This window comes from Mangifera indica, chromosome 7 (genome assembly GCF_011075055.1).
Source record: "Mangifera indica cultivar Alphonso chromosome 7, CATAS_Mindica_2.1, whole genome shotgun sequence".
Taxonomy (NCBI): Eukaryota; Viridiplantae; Streptophyta; class Magnoliopsida; order Sapindales; family Anacardiaceae; genus Mangifera; species Mangifera indica.
Window position 1 is genome coordinate 4,653,568 of NC_058143.1, and position 20,505 is coordinate 4,674,072.

Sequence of the window (20,505 nt, forward strand, 5' to 3'; positions counted from 1 at the left end):
AAGGATTTTTTTGGGTCGAACAATCACGCCTTAAACCTGCTTGATCTAATTAACATTCATATTCATATCAAAAGATAATGATCATAATAATTATTTATCAAAAGATAATGATCAAATATAGTCTAATATCAAAAGATAAGAATCAAAATGATCTCATATCAATAGATAAAAATAATGATATATTGAAAAAATACAGGTTCCTAATATGAATATGATCACATAAAGCAAAATATATGCACACAATATTGCGGAATATTAAACTACTAAATATTATGATCACAAAAGTTCATGATTTGTTAAACCCATTTACAAAATATAAATAGTTTAAGAGGTCTTGTTTGATTTATGAATTAGTAAAATTGTCCCCATTAGATAGACATAAACATGAAACTAAAATGCTTAAACTAGACCAAAAAGGTATATGGCATAGCAAATTTAGCTAAGTTGCTTGTAGAAGTTGATGCGATGCTTATTGTTGTATTTTTCTACTAGGTTATTGGATGAAAAAACTGAGTTATTAGTCAAGTAGTTATAATTAACAGATCAATTTATTATTATAATATTGTAGATGGAGCCCCTAAGAGGGATTTGACACCTAAGAAAATTATTTTCATAAAGTTTGCAATGTTGATGAAGCATCAACGCTAAAGAATACAATTAAGGTAGAGTTATAAAAGAGCTTCAAAAAATTAAAACTTAACCATAAAAAGGGAGTCTTGTCAATTAACCTTACACATGATAATTTATAGAGAGAAAAAAAAAAACCTAATCTAACAATAGATTTCCTTATGAATTAATTCTTATCATTAATTACAGGAAATTGTGAATTGGCTAAGAACTGTAGAAGACTGCCAATATTAATTAAGAATAATAGGAAAGCATTCCGTAAACAGCATTTATTTATTAAAAATATTTGTATGTAGACGGAAATAGCATACATGATCTTAAACCAACTTGGAGTAGAATCTTAAAAACCAAATATAAGTAAACACTTATTTTAAGAGCAAAAGCTGGTCGATTGAGTAACTTGCCATCTCAAGCATCACTTTGTTATGGTCCAATTGGAACGAGACGTTGATAGTCAGGTGGAGAGATGCTTCTAGGAACAAAGTATTTAATTCCATTAATCATGTGACCGTGTGCTGCTGCCGTCTTCTCTTCTGCAAAAATTATCAGAATTATTACTTTTGTTATTTTCCATCACAACATTAATCATAACCTATAAGTTGTATTATATATCTAGCAATATCATAAACATAATCGTGAATTAATTTTATACAAAGAAACATTAATTGACGGAAATTAATATAAAGAATGGGCTCACTTGTTTGTGGTGATTCCACAAGCGTAAGCATGGACTCACTCACATGAATTTATGTGAATCAATGTACAAATCCATTGTTTTAAATTAAATAAACTAATTAAAGAAAATATATGAGTTTGAAGAGAAATATATAAAGAAGATTGACTCACTGGTTTTTGCTGCTTCTGCAGTGGGAAGAATAGTTGAAGAGCAGAAGAGAATTAAAAGCAAGGTTACCAGAAAGTACACAAATGGGAACTTGCCAGCCATTTTTATTGATTATGCTTGAGAATATGGTATATTGATTACATAGACATATTTATAGCAATTTAGAAATGTTTAGATTCCAATTTCATGGAAAAAGTTTTTTCTATGCATGTAATTTTGGCAAATGACTTTGAAAGTGTTGTGGGGTGAAATGACTTTGAAAATTATTTCCAGTTTCCAAAGTTTAAACTTTAGTAAAACTCGATATTTGAGTTTTTTTTTTTTCACTTTGATGATTTACTGATTGAGATAATATTTTTTACAAATCAATTTTCTCATAAATTACTTGAAAATAAATAAAGGTAACAAAGGGTGTTAATTAACATAAGAGTCTAAGGGTACAATTTTAAAAATGATAAAAGCTTCAACCCCCACTCAACCCTTTGTGGTTTAGCCTCTGCCAGGTTTAAGAGTAAATTACCTAATTAGAGTTGAAATCACTGGTATTCGATTATCGATTCTGGTTTCTATTTGGATTGATAAATATTGAGTAGACTTCAGTTAAATATTTAGTAGTTCGATGTAACTACAAAGCCACCATTTTATATTGTGATTTGATTATTCCTTTTCCAAAAGTTTATATGACTTATCTGGACATTTCTTGCCATAATCTCAAAATTTTACAAAAAGTACAATTTGGTTATTCCTCTCAGCTTCCTCGAATCTCCTTTGATTCCTTCCCGATTTTTCATCATGGATATGTTCATTGCTTCTTATCAGCTTTTCATTTGGGTGTTGTAAAATTTTTGGGTTTGCTTTGATTGATTCTTCATTAATCAAACGTCTTTTATGGAATACTTTTTCTTCTATTTGAGGTGTCCTAATTTCTTACCAGTTTTACAATTTTTTTTGTTAATCTACCATTATAATATAATCAGTGTAAAGTAAGACAAAGTGAAAAATATTCAGATTTAGGGATCTCAGATAGTTTGCAGTGTAGTGACCAGTGCGAGGATCTTCATTTCGGTGTTATACATTTTCTTCACGAAAAATTTTCATATTTGTATTGACTTATAATACAGATATCTTAATACTGCAAAGAGACCACAACACAAATCAATATGTTTAAAATTCAATAATATTGGTAGAAGTTAACGCCGCAAAATAAGTATATATGAAAACAATCAATGGAAAGTTAGGCACTAAATTAACTTGTCAATAGGGTAGAGAACAGTTCTCTATTTGCATATTGTTCACGCTATTGACCATAAAGACTTCGGATAAATGAATTCCTAGATGTTTACATGTATCCTGGAAATTTCCCATGGAAAATAAAATACTAATTTTGTTATGAACAAACTGGACTATGATTAATTACTTTAGCTTGATTTGAAGTGTTTTCATTAGAATTACCTGGGTTTGCTTATTTTTTGGCCATGCATCCATGGGCAAGTGGATATAAACAACTTGTCATGTTACCTGGGAAAGTTCTGTTTCATTGTTGTTTGTTTCAATTGCTATGTGATAAGTTGAGGTGTAAGCCGTCCGATGTATTTAGCCATGTAGATTTAATTGCAGGGACAACTGATAGTGTGAAAAGTGTATAAATGTCTGATAATTCTCCAAAATTCGTAAGTTTTGCCCGCTCATCAAAATTTGTTTCTGGTGTTGTCTAGATTTCTTTCTGACTTCCAAGTGTGATTGAAATCTTCTCTATCCCATTGAGAAAAAATTTATTGGAAATGCCATCGCCACAGCACATTTATCCTAATCAGCTCCCCTCTCGCATTTTAATTAGGACAAATTTGTAGTATTTTTTCTACTCAACCCAATTTTGCTCCCACTTTTGTTGTTGGATATAATCTAACACCATAATATTTATCAAGAGTCATATGAGGTAAAAGAATAAGTGGGCATAGAAAGAAAGGTAAGTAATGCATGCCTCAAGCTAGCTTGTGCTGCTTCCGCGAGAGACACCCCTTGAAGAGCACGAGAGAGATAATACTTCATATTATAATTTTTCTCCAGTGCACTCCAATGCACTGTTTTCCATTCTACTGTTTTACGACAAGTACTAATTTTGATTAATAAATAATATAGAGAGCTTTCTACGTTTTAAACATAATTAATATGCATGAAGTAAAACATATATATTACTTGTAAAAGGTATTTGGGCATTGATGAACTTACAATATATAAATAAAACAAAAGTTGGATTTGATTTGAGTTATTCGAATTTGGATTAAAGTTTGGACCAAATTAGCTAAATCAAAAATTGAAATTTGTTCTCATAAAAACATGTTGAGTTTGAACAGATTCAAACATTTGAGTCTGAGTCATAGCATCAAACAATGTTATTTTGTGATTCATGTAACGGGAACATTTTGTTTAGTTAGAATTAAAGGAAAAATGAAGTTGGTTTGGGTACCCAAGAATCCGTGTGCCAATTTCAATTACTTAGAGAAATGAATCAGAATCAGACCACAGACTTATTTATTCCCTCAAAATTTTAAAAGAAGTCTGCTCAATCTTTATGGATTCAAAATGAAACTTGAATTGAAAATATGATACCAATTGTTCCAACTCCTATAAGGTAATTTCCTCGGCCCTAGCATAGACTAAGCCAAATAGGGTTGAGTGGGGGCTCAAGCCCCCAGAGACTTGATAATTTTTATTTGTACCCTCAGACGCTTATGTTAACACCAATATTTCCTTTATTTCTTTTAAGTAATTGATGAGAAAATTGATTTGTAAAAAATATTATTTCAATTAGTAAGTCATCAAAGTGAAAAAAAAAAAGTAATCTCAAACACAGTATTTTAGTTGAAATTTTAAAGTGGGAAATTGGAAATCAAATTTTCAAAGCCATTGCACGCCACTACACTTTCAAAGTCAATTGCCAAAATTAGACGCATAGAAAAAACTTTTTCAATGGAAATTAACGTCTAAACTTTTAAAATTTGCTATAAATATGTCCATACAATCAATATACCATATTCTCAAGCATAATCAATCAAAATGGCTGGCAAGTTCGCATTTGGTTGAACAAGTAATTGTTTGATGGTTGAGAATTGGAACATGCATTTTGAGAAGCAAGTAAATAGTTTTGGTTTTAGGTAACACAGAATGCCAAATTGTTTGATGGTTATATAGGTGATGATATTGAAACAAAAGGTCAAGTTTTCTTTTGATAAATTTCAAGGTTTCAAATTGTGTTATTCTAACTTTTGTGTTGGGGTTGTATGACGCTTTCCCTGACCCTGAATCAGTCAATTTTATGTTGTTATAATATCAATAAGATTTCTTTTCCTTTCAGGACAAGTAAATTTGACCTGCATGTTACCAACTTTCCTAAGTCAAAGATTTCTGAAATTTCTGTTTCGCCTTAAATCAAGCAAAGTATTCCTGGTTGAATATACTGCATTTATTTATTATTTCGATAGAATTTCTATGCCATATCTGGTCAAACCTTAATTTTATCCACCAATATATTCATTGATTCACTTTATTAAGATGAGATAGGGAATCACCATTACAAAAAGAAGCCGTTCTATTGGGATAGAGGACACATATATTGGAGGTTAATGTCAATCGCAGCATGAAAGAGTCTCGTCCTTTATTATGGTTCAGATTCTAATATTTTACAAGACACTGATACCAATATTCCACAATGAATAAATATGAACAACTATGAATAAGCATGTTCATTCATAATTACCCACTGCATATATCAACCTTTAGCTCAAGCCAAAAACTGTTGAGCTCAAATTGGGCCTAAATGTAATTAAATAAAGCTTAAGCCGAACACTACTACGTTTAATTGTGGTCTTAAAGTTGGATTTGAAACCACATATTTCCAATTTGTAAGATATAGGAATTAGAATTAGAACATATGAGGACATATGCCTATCTGGAACTTATGACGTCAGCTCTAGTTTTAGTTCCCAAGTACTCTAACTAATCACAGAAATTGTTATTGTTTGAACTTCATTAATTGAATACTGGAATTTAATATTGGGTTATGGTATGTGTACTATTGTATATCCATATTGACTTTATTTTAGTGGATTAATATTCTAACCTTTTACTCTCAATGTTTTTCATTGCATAATCTCTTAACAAGTGGTATCAAGGTAGTGTGAGTCAACGAAAAATATTAAGATTTATAGGTAAGAATATGATAAGGAATCTGATACAGGTTGGTTATGAATACAATATGTAGCACAATTAAAGTATAACTAAATCAAGATTGAATAGAAAATCCTCTTTCCCACAAAATATTAAATATACAATGAAAGCAAATAAATTATAAAAAAGTAAATATGACAAAAAGATTTTAGGTTGTTTGACTACAAGCATAGTCTATATTAGTGAGACCAAATTTAGTCATTTCAAATTTGTTGAGCTTAAATGAACATCAAGCACAAGTAGAGATTTAGTTCAAACAACCAAACTTACAAGGTTACTCAACTTCATAGACTCTCTATGAAGTTGAGTAACCATGTATTTAATCTTTAAACTTATTTTAAATTTATTTCAATTCAAACATGAAACAAATTAACAAATACTACTTAAATAGAATATTAATATAAGTTAACATTATATTTTTTGGGTCTTATTAGGCTTCAGGCTTGAACAACCTTTAATGAATCATTTTTTTTTATGTCGAAGCAAGCCCAAGACCCAAATTCTATTCTGCCCAAAAAGGATTTTTCTTTTGGGTTGAGCAATTACGCCTCAAGCTTGCTTGTCCCAATCAACATGCCTAATCATATCAAAAGATAATAATCATAATAATTATTCATCAAAAGATAATGATCAAGCATAGTATAATATCAAAAAATAAGCATCCAAATGATACCATATAAATAGGTACAAATAACAATATATCCAAAAGATACAAATTCTTTGTAAGAATATGATCACTTAATGCAAAATATATGCACACAATATAGTGGAAAATCAAACTAATAAATATTATGATAACAAAAGGAGTAATATTATGTGTATACGTTTTTTATACATAATTTGGATACACAAATAATGTGTTACCATGTAATTGGGTATTACTTTATTTTTAATTCATAATCATTCAATCACATAATGACACATCATCTGTATATTCAAATTGTATATCAAAAGTATATACGCATAGTTTTATTATAATAAAAGTTCATGGTTTGTTAAACCCATTTACAAAATATAAATAGTTTAAGAGGTCTTGTTTGATATTTGAATTAGTAAAAGAGTTCCCGTAAGATAGACATAAACACGAGACTAAAATACTTAAACCAAAACTATTTTTGAGCATAAAAATTTATGGCATAGATAAATGTGGGGTTTAATTTGGCAAGGAAGCCGATGTGATGCTTATTGTTGTTATAAACAAATGTATTTTTCTGCTAGGTTATTGGATAAAATAATTGAGTCAATAGTCAAAGTAGTTATACTTAATAGGTCCATTTATTATTATATTGTTGTAGATGGAGCCCCTTTGAGGGATTTGACACCTATGAAATTACTTCCATAAAGTTTGATGAGGCATCAACAATAAAAAATACAATTAATGTAGAGTTATAAAAGAGCTTCAAAAAATGTAGAATGAACCAAAAAGTTTCCAATATCCAAAAAACTTTCTATACAGACACTTTCTTGCATCTTTACTAGAATCTCATCTTTGTCTTTGAGGCTTGAGTATATCCTTGAAATAAAATATCTTTGAATTGGCTATTAATTGTAAAAAAAGCAATCTTCTTTGAAAAGTTTTGTATGACTGAATTAAATTTAAATACCTTCGAATTAAATTTAAAAATATATATAGAATGATAGTTTTTCAAAGTATCTTTGTCTTATCTTTCTTTAGAAGGTTTTGTATAACTAAATTAATTTTTGGATCTCCCATTCTTCGAATGAATACAATATTGTCCCTACCTTTTAATTTAACCATTAAAACTCAACCGTAAAAAAAGTAGTCTTATCAATAAACCTAATACATGATACTTTATAGAGAAAAAAAAAAACCCTAATCTAATAGTATAAATTTTCTTCTAAATCTATTCTTATGATTAGAGGAAACTGTGAAACCACATATATTACATGAATAGGCCATAAACTAAAGAAGACAACCGTTATTAATTAAGAATAATATGAAGGCATTACATAAATAGCTTTTATATAAATTGTGTATAATATTTGTATGTAGAAAGAAGTAGCACACATGATAAACCAACTTAGGGTAGAATCTTAAAAACCAAATACATTAAGGAAACACTTATTTTAATAGCAAAAGCTAATCGATTGAGCAACTCGCCACCTCATGTATCATTTTGTTATGGGTCACACGTAGGATTATTAGAAATGATACCCTGTGGGCCAGGTCGTGAGGTGCTTCCACAAACATCAATTTTAGTAAAATGATTAATTCCATTAATCATGTGGCCACGTGCTGTTGCCGTCTTCTCCTCTACAAAAATTATTACTTTGTTATTTTAAATCATAATAATCATAACCTATCAGTTGTATCATGTATCTTGCATAATTATGAACATACACATGAATTTATTTTACACAAAGAGACATTAATTGACGGAAATTAATATAAAGAAATGGGCTCACTTGTTTGTGGTGATTCCGCAAGCGTAAGCATGGACTCACTCACAATGTACAAATCCATTGTTTTAAATTAAATAAACTAATTAATGAAAATGTATGAGATTGAAGAGAAATATATATAGAAGATTGACTCACTCGTTTTTGCTGCTTCTGCATGGGGAAGAATAGTTGAAGAGTAGAGGAGAATTAAAAGCAAGGTTACCAGAAAGTATACAAATGGGACCTTGCCAGCCATTTTTATTGATTATGCTTGAGAATATGGTATATTGATTATATTTATAGCAAATTAGAAATGTTTAGATGCCAATTTTCATGGAAAACGTTTTTTCATGTAATTTTAGCAAATGACTTTGAAAGTGTTGTGGGGTGCAATAACTCTGAAAAGCAATAACTTTGAAAATTATTTCCAATTTCAAAATTTAAATTTTAGTAAAACTCGATATTTGAGATGTTTTTTTTCACTTTGATGATTTACTTATTGAAATAATATTTTTTACAAATCAATTTTCTCATAAATTACTTGAAAATAAATAAGGTAATAAAGGGTGTTAATTAACATAAGAGTCTAAGGGTACAATTTTAAAAATTATTAAGCTGGGGCTTCAACCCCCACTCAACCCTTTGTGGCTTAGTCTCTGCTGGTTTAAGAGCAAATTACCTAATTAGTGTTGAAATCATTGGGTATTCGATTAGCAGTTCTGGTTTCTATTTGAATAGACAAATATTGAGTAGACTTCAGTTAAAATTTTGAGGGAACCAATAGGTTATTAGTCTAATTCTGATTCTCCTCTCTAAGAAATCAAAACTGATCCATGAATTGTTGAGTATCTGCTACAACTTCATTTATTTTAATTCTAACTAAACAAAACAATGCCGTTTTATGGATCACAAAATGATGGTGTTTGATGCAACTAATAAGCCACCATTTTATATTGTGATTTGATTATTCCTTTTCCAAAAGTTTATGACTTATCTCGACATTTCTTGCCCTAGTCTCTAAATTTTACATAAGTACAATTTGATTATTCCTCTCAGCTTCCTCGAATCTCCTTTGATTCCTTCCCAATTTTTCATCACGGATATGCTCATTGCTTCTTATCAGCTTTTCATTTGGGTATTGTTAAATTTTTGGGTTTGCTTTCATTAATCAAACGTCTTGTATGGAATACTTTTTTTTTTATTTGAGGTGTCCTACTTTCTTACCAGTTTTGCAATTTTTTTTTTTAATCTACCATTATAATATAATCAGTGTAAAGTAAGACAAAGTGAAAAATATTGAGATTTAGGGATCTCAGATAGTTTATAGTGTAGTGACCAGTGCGAGGATCTTCATTTACAAGAGGTACATTTGATTCGGTATTCAACATTTTCTTCACGAAAAAATTTCATATTTGTATTGACTTATAATACAGATATCTTAATACTACAAAGAGACCACAACACAAATCAATATGTTAAAAATTCAATAATACTGGTAGAAGTTAACGCCGCAAAATAAGTAAATATGAAAACAATCAATGGAAAGTTAGGCACTAAATTAACTTGTCAATAGGGTAGAGAACAGTTCTCTATTTGCATATTGTTCACGCTATTGACCATAAAGACTTCAGATAAATGAATTCCTAGATGTTTACATGTATCCAGGAAATTTCACATGGAAAATAAAATACTAATTTTGTTATGAACAAATTGGACTATGATTAATTACTTTAACTTGATTTGAAGTGTTTTCATTAGAATTACCTGAGTTTGCTTATTTTTTGGCCATGCATCCATGGGCAAGTGGATATAAACAACTTGTCATGTTACCTGGGAAAGTTCTGTTTCATTGTTGTTTGTTTCAATTGCTATGTGATAAGTTGAGGTGTAAGCCGTCCGATGTATTTAGCCATGTAGATTTAATTGCAGGGACAACTGACAGTGTGAAAAGTGTATAAATGTCTGGTAATTCTCCAAAATTCTTAAGTTTTGTACGTTCATCAAAATCTGTTTCTGGTGTTGTCTAAATTTCTTTGTGACTTCCTGGTGTGATTGAAATCTTCTCTATCCCATTGAGAAAAAATTTATTGGAAATGCCATTGCCACAACACATTTATCCGAATCAGCTCCCCTCTCGCATTTTAATTAGGACAAATTTGTAGTATTTTTTCTACTCAATTCAATTTTGCTCCCACTTTTGTTGTTGGATAAAATCTAACACCATAATATTCATCAAGAGTCATATGAGGTAAAAGAATAAGTGGGCATAGAAAGAAAGGTAAGTAATGCATGCCTCAAGCTAGCTTGTGCTGCTTCCGCGAGAGACACCCCTTGAAGAGCACAAGAGAGATAATACTTCATATTATAATTTTTCTCCAGTGCACTCCAATGCACTGTTTTCCATTCTACTGTTTTACGACAAGTACTAATCTTGATTAATAAATAATATAGAGAACTTTCTACGTTTTAAACATAATTGATATGCATGAACTAAAACATATATATTACTTGCAAAAGGTATTTGGACATTGATGAACTTACAATATATAAATAAAACAAAAGTTAGATTTGATTTGAGTTATTCGAATTTGGATTAAAGTTTGGACCAAATTAGCTAAGTCAAAAATTGAAATTTGTTCTCATAAAAACAAGTTGAGTTTGAACAGATTCAAGCATTTGAGTTTGAGTCATAACATCAAACAATGTTATTTTGTGATTCACGTAATGGGAACATTTTGTTTAGTTAGAATTAAAGGAAAAATGAAGTTGGGTTGGGTACCCAACAATTCGTGTGTCAATACTTAGAGAAAGGAATCAGAATCAGACCACAAACCTATTTATTCCCTCAAAATTTTAAAAGAAGTCTGCTCAATCTTTATGGATTCAAAATGAAACTTGAATTGATAATATGATACCAATTGTTCCAACTGCAATAAGGTAATTTCCTCGGCCCTAGCATAGACTAAGCCAAATAGGGTTGAGTGGGGGCTCAAGCCCCCAGAGACTTGATAATTTTTATTTGTACCCTCAGACGCTTATGTTAACACCAATATTTCCTTTATTTCTTTTAAGTAATTGATGAGAAAATTGATTTTTAAAAATTATTATTTCAATTAGTAAGTCATCAAAGTGAAAAAAAAGTAATCTCAAACACAGTATTTTAGTTGAAAATTTAAAGTGGGAAATTGGAAATCAAATTTTCAAAGTCATTGCACTCCACTACACTTTCAAAGTCAATTGCCAAAATTAGACGCATGGAAAAAACTTTTTCAATCAAAATTAACCTCTAAACATTTAAAATTTGCAATAAATATGTCCATATAATCAATATACCAAATTCTTAAGCATAATCAATCAAAATGGCTGGCAAGTTCGCATTTGGTTGAACAAGTAATTGTTTGATGGTTGAGAATTGGAACGTGCATTTTGAGGAGCAACTAAATAGTTTTGGTTTTAGGTAACACAGAATGCCAAACTGTTTGATGATATTGAAACAAAAGGTCAAGTTTTCTTTTGATAAATTTCAAGGTTTCAAATTGTGTTATTCTAACTTTTGTGTTGGGGTTGTATGACCCTTTCCCTGACCCTGAATCAGTCAATTTTATGTTATAGTATCAATAAGATTTCTTTTCCTTTCAGGACAAGTAAATTTGACCTGCATGTTACCAACTTTCCTAAGTCAAAGATTTCTGAAATTTCTGTTTCGCCTTAAATCAAGCAAAGTATTCCTGGTTGAATATACTGCATTTATTTATTATTTCGATAGAATTTCTATGCCATATCTGGTCAAACCTTAATTTTATCCACCAATATATTCATTGATTCACTTTATTAAGATGAGATAGGGAATCACCATTACAAAAAGAAGCCGTTCTATTGGGATAGAGGACACATATATTGGAGGTTAATGTCAATCGCAGCATGAAAGAGTCTCGTCCTTTATTATGGTTCAGATTCTAATATTTTACAAGACACTGATACCAATATTCCACAATGAATAAATATGAACAACTATGAATAAGCATGTTCATTCATAAATTATCCACGGAACATTGGCATAATCTATAATACAATATCCAGTCTTAGTTAGTGTAATATAAATAAATAGTATGTCCATTCAATTATGCCATATTCCGTTAAATATGTAACAGATTTAAAGGTGCCGTTATAAATATGCCCTTGATGTACAGCTGTAATACACAAAATTCATTTTGCTAAATCAGGCTTCCCGCAGTCCTTCTCATCCACTGCCAGACCTGAAAAAGTAGCTGAATCTCAAATTCAGGCTTCTTCGGCTTCTCCTAATTTGCAAATACATTCACTAAACCTCACGCGTACAAATTCCAGTTTCGGAGTTTTCAATTCCTCTCGTTAGTTGGAGCTCATGACTTGGAGGATTATCTTATTGGTTTGGTGCCACATGATAGAGTAAATGTAATTTTAGTATAAAATATAATTGTTGTATTACTATAATTTAGGAAATATTGTTATAAATTATGAAATATTGTAAATAAAGTTATATGTTTTCACCTATAAATAGGCTTTGTACTTATTTTCATACATCAATCTCTTCTTCTTTAACTGCTTCTTCACCTATGTCCTCCTCAAATTAATCTCATCCTTCCTTCAGTGTTAGTAACATTCACAATCATGTGAGCAAACTTCTTACATTCTCCAACTATCTTTTTTGGAAATCTCCTTTTTAGCCTGTTTTTTGAGGATATAATGTTTTAGATTATATTGATGACACTGGAGTTTGTCCACTTGATCAAATTATTGGATTTAATAATATTTCAATTCCTAATCCTGCAAACCAACTATGGCACCAGATTGATTCTCTTGTTTTATCATGGATATAATCCACAGTATCTACTAATATCCTCTTCACTTTTCATAAGCTAGATGTTTCTCTAATTGCTAGATAGACTTGGCTTGTCATTGAACAATTATTCAAAGATCAAGCTTATTCCCAATTGTTACAACTCAAATCTAAATTCTACAATACCCAGAAGGGTGACATTTCTATTGATGCTTACTTTCAAAAGTTGAAAAATCTTTTTGATTCGCTTTGTTCTATCAAACATCAATGTATAAAAGATGATCTTGTTCTTCAAATTCTAGAAGGATTACTAATGAATATGAAAGTTTGGTAATTAGTATCAATTGACAAAAACCTTTACCCACCTTTGTTGAAGTTCAAACTAACTTATATCTTCAAGAATTGTGTGTGTCTTGCCATAAACAGTTCTCCACAAATACTACCCAACAAGCCTTTGTTGTAAGTCAGTTTTCTTCTAGTCGAGCCAAGTCATATTCCAATAATCATTCTTCCACTCGGTCTTCTAAGTTGATAGTTATAATACCACCAATAATTGAAAATACATATCCCTCTTTGTTTAGAACAGATACAAAAACTAAGTTTCTAAAAATAAAAGAAACAAAATAAAAATTTCTTAACACTAAAACTAGCCTAGCGGGTAACTTAAGATAATAAATCCTTATGACTAATGCAGCAACATGGTACGTGCTGTCGTTGACACCCAAATTAAATCTTAAATTCCTGTAACAAAAATGTAGTAAAGGAAAGTAGGGATCGATCCCTCGAAGAGCCTTGATTAGTACGTCGTTACAAATAATTGAAACAAAGAAATAAAAGGGGGGTTTTAATCGGAATGCAAATTATAATAGAAAACAATAAATAAAAATTCAACAAAATAATCTAAAAGGAATAAATCGATTTAACAAACCTTGGTCTTCGGTCACTTCCACCAATGGAACTACGATTGATCATCGAAACAAAATATCAAATTAATTAATTGAATATTCGTTGTGATATTAAATTTACCTGTCATTCCTTACGATTAGTTAACCAAAAACATGTATTCCAATTAACCCTTATTGATTAATAATTCGGATACGATCTCGAATTTAATTAAACAATAGCATTACGAATTAGAAAGACCAACGAAGCAAGACAACACAAGCGTACGACGTTGCATTTAATCCAGTTGATTATTTTCCTAGGATTTAAAGTTTCTGACGCAGCAAACGATAAACCTAGTTGCCACTTCGATTAGGTGGATTGAACAATTACGGATTCAGCACCTAAACTAGCAATAGATTATATTAATTGATAAACTAATTGCGCATCTTAGAAATCAACCAACACAATCATGAAATATAATTCAGAAAGATAACCAATACTCAAAAAATTAAAAGATGCATTAAAGAACGAAAATAAATCTCACAATCATTGTAGTTCCATGGTTTCAGATCCCTTTAACCAAGATAAATTACTCAGCCACTGTAGAACATGTTTTGCTCTCTAATTCTCTCAATACAATGGTTGATAAAAACTCAAATAAAAACATCAGATTATATATATATTATCTTCCTACTAATAATCTCGAAATTGAATCCTAATCTCCTAATCTAATCAAGCAAAGTGATCCATATCTTCCCAAAAAGAAAGGAAAAGGAAAAGATATATATTTTTAATATATATCCTTCTTCCAAAAATATCATTCCTTATTTAGCTCAATTAATCCTCTTTTCCAGCTGGTGATTATCCCTTTCCTTGGAAGCAAATCTTAATATTTTCTGGACTCTTGCAACAAATCTGGACGTTCAGATCTGCTTTCCGGATTCTGCTCTCATTTTTCACGTGCCCACGCCTAGTCTGCATTACGAAATTTCCAGTTTAATATATCTGCTCTAGTTTTTCCTCTTTTTGGCCCAACTTATTCCAAAATTGCTCAAAGCTTCCTAAAAGCAAAAAGATAAGCAATTCCATTAGATTAAATCAAATTTCCACACAACACAAGGGAATTATAAATCAAAATAGTAACAATTATTGGCCTTATCAAATTCCCCCACACTTATCTTTTGCTCGTCCTCGAGTAAAACAAAACAAACACAAAAAGGTTCCATCAATCTCTTTTCTCACGATACCAAAAAGTGTGCATACCTTAAAATTCAACCCAACCAAGATTCAAGCATCAACACACATCATTATCAAATTTTACAAAGAAATATGCACAAAGACAAATCAAGATAATTACATTCTAAAGCATGTATAAAGCTTCGGTGAATCATCCTCACGGTTATCACTCATATCACTCATGTGTTTAATGGTTCGGTGTTTCGCTCAAATTCTTCCAATGCAAACATTCTACCATAAGCTTGCTCATGCACCAAATCTCCACCACTTAGATTATATACATGCATAAATCAAAAGGACTTTATTTTAGGTTGTAATGGGGCTTTGGCTAAAGGTGAGGATTAATGGATACAAAAGGTTAAAACCATGAATATTAACAAAACATTTAAACACATAAGGGGAACAAAAATGTCAAGCTAAAGCCACCACATTCACCACATTTCTTTGCCACTTGTCATTGCCTTTCTCTTCTCTCTTTTTCAACTTCTTTTCTTTTTTTTTTCTTTCTTTTCTGTCTTTTTTTTTTTCTTTTTCTTTTTTTTTTCTTTTCTGTTACAGCATTTTTTTGTTTTTTTTGAATAACTAAGAGAATTGGGTAGCAAAAATAACAACATAAGGCAATCTCAGTAGCACTATCCATGCCAACTTCTTTTCATCATCTCTTCTTATACAATGAAGTTCCCTTTTCCCCCACACTTAAATTTCTCAAGATAACAAATTCACCAAGCAACAAATTTTAGTTTAAATGCTTTGCTAATTTTCATGATTGGGTGAGGATTTTTACTTGAAGGCTTGGGTTTGTAATATGGTTTTAGCACAAAGAATCAAGGATTTTGTAAGGCTCAAAGGGTTAACTAGGGAAATTAAAATAGGTTGGCTTTTTAAGCTAAAGGTTTTAAACAAGAATGCCTTTATCATTTCCATGCATGCATATTTCAATGTGGTCTCGAAACGGTTCAAAGCAAGTTCTAGAGATATATTCACATGGAAGAATATCACTCATCAAAGAAAACATAGATTGATATGAATGTTTCAATCTTTTTCGGCTCAAAACTCACGGGTTAATTAAATTCACCTTAACTTCAAACAAACTCAAGCACTCAATTATCAAAATTTGTTTAAATGCATACCCCTAATTAATCTAACAAATCAGTGTACAATGCTCTCCTATTGAATCGGCTAAATTCCAAGGCATGCATACAATTTAATTCATTCAAAGTGAGATTAATGGACTGTTTTAGCTGATTAAAAACAGGGAGGGATACACTAGCTGCCATAAAAATCAAACTTTATCTAGCAAGGAGCAACAACATAGACGAAACAAAGCAGAAAATTTAGGCATAATAGAATAAGCATAACACAAAGAAGACAGAAAAAAAAACTGACAGAGAAACAAAACAAAATAAAAGCAGAACAAAGAAGAATAGAGCAGAGAAGAATAGAACAAGTAAATAAAACAGAGCAGGAAAAAAAAATAAAATAAAATAAAATAAAACTGAAGGACAGAATAGTACACAACAGAAAAATAAACAGCAGAAAATTAAAACACAAATAAACCCTCCCCCACACTTAAACCAAACATTGTCCTCAATGTTTAAACAAAACAAAATATAATGAGAACTGAAATTTAAAAGAAAAGGGAAAGAAGACTTCTCTGGATTTGGGGAAAAGGAACAGTAGTTCGAATTTTTAGAGAGTTGCAATTGATGAAAGATTCTTCAGATTTTGATAACAGCTCTGGTGTAGGAGGCCTCCGATGAGTGGGTTTTTTGCTGCTCTTTGATGTTGTGAATGGGTTCTGACCATGGTGTTGCAGAATGGAGGAAAGGGGCTGCTAGGTTTTTATTTTAGGTGGAGAGAAATTTTGAGGTATGGGTTTGGCGAATATGGTCTCTGGAAGCAAATAACCCAGCCTTATAATCACACTAAATCATATAGCCCCCTTGAATTTAAGAAAATAGCAAAGCAGAAGTTGGACTTTTGACAGAAGCACAGGACCTAGTTCTAAAACACCAAAATGCCGATTTCTCCCCCATGAACATTCACAGACAGCTCACTGGAACCTGGCAAGAGGAAGAAGATGATTGAACAGTAACATAAAAATAAATTAAAATAAACCTAAGCGAAAATCATAAAATAATTGCCAATTAAATATCCAAAAATCATAAAACTGAAATTTAAAACTAAAATTGAAACACATAAACCGAAATTAAAGCAAATGTCTAGAAAATTAAAATTTAAGCATTAATTAAAATAAGATTGAAAGCTTGGGTTGCCTCCCAAGTAGCGCCTTTGTTTACAGTCATTGGCTCGACGTAATGCCTTCATCTTATTTATCCGGGATCTTTCAGCTCCACTTCTCCGATGTTTTCAGCTGGCATTCCTTTGTAAAACAGTTTGAGTCTATGGCCATTAACTTGAAATACTTTTGATGTCGCTACGCTTTGAATCTCTAGCTTTTTCGGAATTTGCACCAGTTTCTCTTCTTGCTGCTCATTTAACTTGTTGGAAATGATCACTGGTAAGATTTTCCCATCTCCTAGGTACACATATTTAAGGTGATTTGGAAGAGATTTCAGCTCCAGCTCTGGTACCTGCAAAATAGAAGGCAACGATTTTTCATTAGGCACTGGCAGCTCAATATAAAATAAATTACCTGTATTTTTCAGCTCTCTGAGCTCATTCATCTCTGTCCCTGCATTCTGCACATCTGAAATTAATTTAAATTCATCTCTTTCTTTCAATATATTTTTATGGTTAGCCACCTTTAACTTATCATCACCATCAAGTATATCCTGCGCTAGAGAATCAATTAAATCAACTGAATACACAGGAAAATCCACATCAGAATATTTCATAGCATCATAAATATTAAATTGGACAGCTTCACCATCAAACTCCATGGTCAATGTGCCTTTGTGAACATCAATTTTCGTTTTAGCTGTTTTCAGAAAGGGTCTTCCTAGCAAAATAGGTGCAGATTGGTCATTATTTTCCATGTCAAGAACATAAAAATCAGCTGGAAAAATTAATTTATCATTAACCTGAACAAGAACATCTTCCATTAACCCCTTGGGATATACATTTGATTTATCAGCCAACTGAATAACTGTGCCAGTTTTTTCTAAAGGTCCAAGATTAAGAGCAGAATAAATGGAATATGACATTACATTAATAGATGCTCCTAAATCTAACATGGCTTTTTCAATTTTTGTTCCTCCTATGGTGCAAGGGATGCAAAACATACCTGGATCTTTGCATTTTTCAGGAAGATTTTTGCGAATTATGGCTGAAACATTTTCTCCTACCTTGATTTTTTCATACCTTTTGAGTTTTTGCTTTCTTTTCAATGTACACAGCTCTTTCAAAAATTTAGCATATCGAGGCACTTGTTTTATTGCATCAAACAGTGGAATATTGACTTCACACTCTCGAAAGGTCTCATATAAATCTGCATTGCTTTCGCATTTCAGTTTTAAAGCTTCAGGAAAAGGAGGAACAGGTTTGTATTTGCTGAAAGGAGGATATTTACCTGTCACTACCTTTTCGAAAAAATTATTTTCTGCTGCCAATTTTTCTCTGTTTTCTGTTGGCTGTGTTGGTGCAAGTTGTGCTTTAATTGGTATCTCCAACTCCTTTCCACTCCTAAACATTATGGCACTAACATTCTCCTTTGGGTTCATCACAGTTTGTGACGGCAGTTTGCTTGAATTTTGTGCTTCCAGCCTATTGATTACAGTAGCCATCTGGCTCATTTGATTTTCCAGATTTTGAATGCTGGTTCTGGTTTCCTGCTGAAATTTCATAGTGTTAGTAGCCAAACTTTTAACAATATCTTCAAGAGATGTACCTGAATTAGAATTTTGAGTTGGTTGCTGTTGTCTAGGAATATAATGCTGTTGGTATGGCTGAAAATTATTTGAAGGCTGATCCACATGTGCATTCCCATAACGAAAATTAGGATGATCTCTCCAACCTGAATTGTAAGTATTCGAATAGGGATTATAATTATGATTTCGCTGCTGTTGTCCTAAAAATCCGCCCACTGCATTAGCATGTTCAGAGCAGTCCTCCTGAAGTGTTGGGCACATATCAGTTGGATGTCCTCCTATCGAACAGATTCCGCAAACTTTCGTTGTCTCTGTTTTTCCTACAGCTATTTGACGTACAAGAGTAGTTAGATCATCAAGTCGTCTTTCAAGAGAAGATACATTTACCTCATTGAAGCGCCGAGACGAATGGTCTAATCTATTTCCAAATTGTTGTGAATTTGATGCCATATTTGTAATTAAATTCCGGGCTGCTTCAGGTGTTTTGTCAGCCAATGCTCCACCACTTGCCGCATCAATCATATTTCTCTCATTCGATAGAAGTCCTTCATAGAAATATTGAATAAGCAGCTGGTCACTAATTTGGTGATGTGGACAGCTCGCACAGAGTTTTTTAAAGCGCTCCCAATATTCGTATAAAGACTCTCCACTTTGCTGCCTAATGCCACAAATTTCTTTCCTTATGCTGGCTGCTCTTGATGTTGGAAAAAATTTCTGCAGAAATAATCTTTTCATCTCATGCCAAGTAGTGATACTTCCAGCAGGTAGATAATACAACCAATCTTGCGCATCATCTTTCAAAGAAAACGGAAAAGCCCTTATCTTGATTTGTTCTTCGGTTACTCCATTCGGTTTCATTCCGGTGCACACTACATGAAATTCTTTTAAATGTTTATGAGGATCTTCACCTGCAGAGCCACGAAAAATAGGTAAAAGATGAATTAGTCCAGATTTTAATTCGAAGGTAGTATTAACATCTAAATTCGGAAAAGTAATGCAGTGTGGTTGTTGATTTAAATCTGGAGCAGCGAGCTCCCTTAAAGTCTGATTTTCAGCCATGTTTTCCTCTGTTTCGTGAACTGATTTGTGTGCTTGCAGTCTCCTTTTCGCTTCTTTTCTCAGCCCTTTTGCAGTCTTTTCAATTTCTGAATCAAACTGTAAACTAGCTTGTTTCAAAGATCGCGTAACGAACATACAAATTAAAAACTCCCCGGCAACGGCGCCAAAATTTGGTACGTGCTGTCGTTGACACCCAAATTAAATCCTAAATTCCTGTAACAAAAATGTAGTAAAGGAAAGTAGGGATCGATCCCTCGAAGAGCCTTGATTAGTACGTCGTTACAAATAATTGAAACAAAGAAATAAAAGGGGGGTTTTAATCGGAATGCAAATTATAATAGAAAACAATAAATAAAAATTCAACAAAATAATCTAAAAGGAATAAATCGATTTAACAAACCTTGGTCTTCGGTCACTTCCACCAATGGAACTACGATTGATCATCGAAACAAAATATCAAATTAATTAATTGAATATTCGTTGTGATATTAAATTTACCTGTCATTCCTTACGATTAGTTAACCAAAAACATGTATTCCAATTAACCCTTATTGATTAATAATTCGGATACGATC

The 20,505-nt window shown here is 31.6% G+C and overlaps 1 long non-coding RNA gene and 1 other non-coding gene across 2 annotated transcripts; one reads left to right on the plus strand and one right to left on the minus strand.

Moving 5' to 3' along the window:
* Window positions 1-861: 861 nt before the first annotated feature.
* Window positions 862-1,590, minus strand: LOC123220067. The gene is made up of 2 exons (XR_006502979.1): window positions 1,474-1,590; window positions 862-1,160 (listed from the first exon to the last, which is right to left on the minus strand). It is a non-coding gene; the product is annotated as an uncharacterized LOC123220067 (long non-coding RNA).
* A 17,861-nt stretch (window positions 1,591-19,451) lies between these two features.
* LOC123222227 lies at window positions 19,452-19,558 on the plus strand. Its single transcript, XR_006503551.1, has one exon. It is a non-coding gene; the product is annotated as a small nucleolar RNA R71 (small nucleolar RNA).
* The last annotated feature ends 947 nt before the right edge of the window (window positions 19,559-20,505 follow it).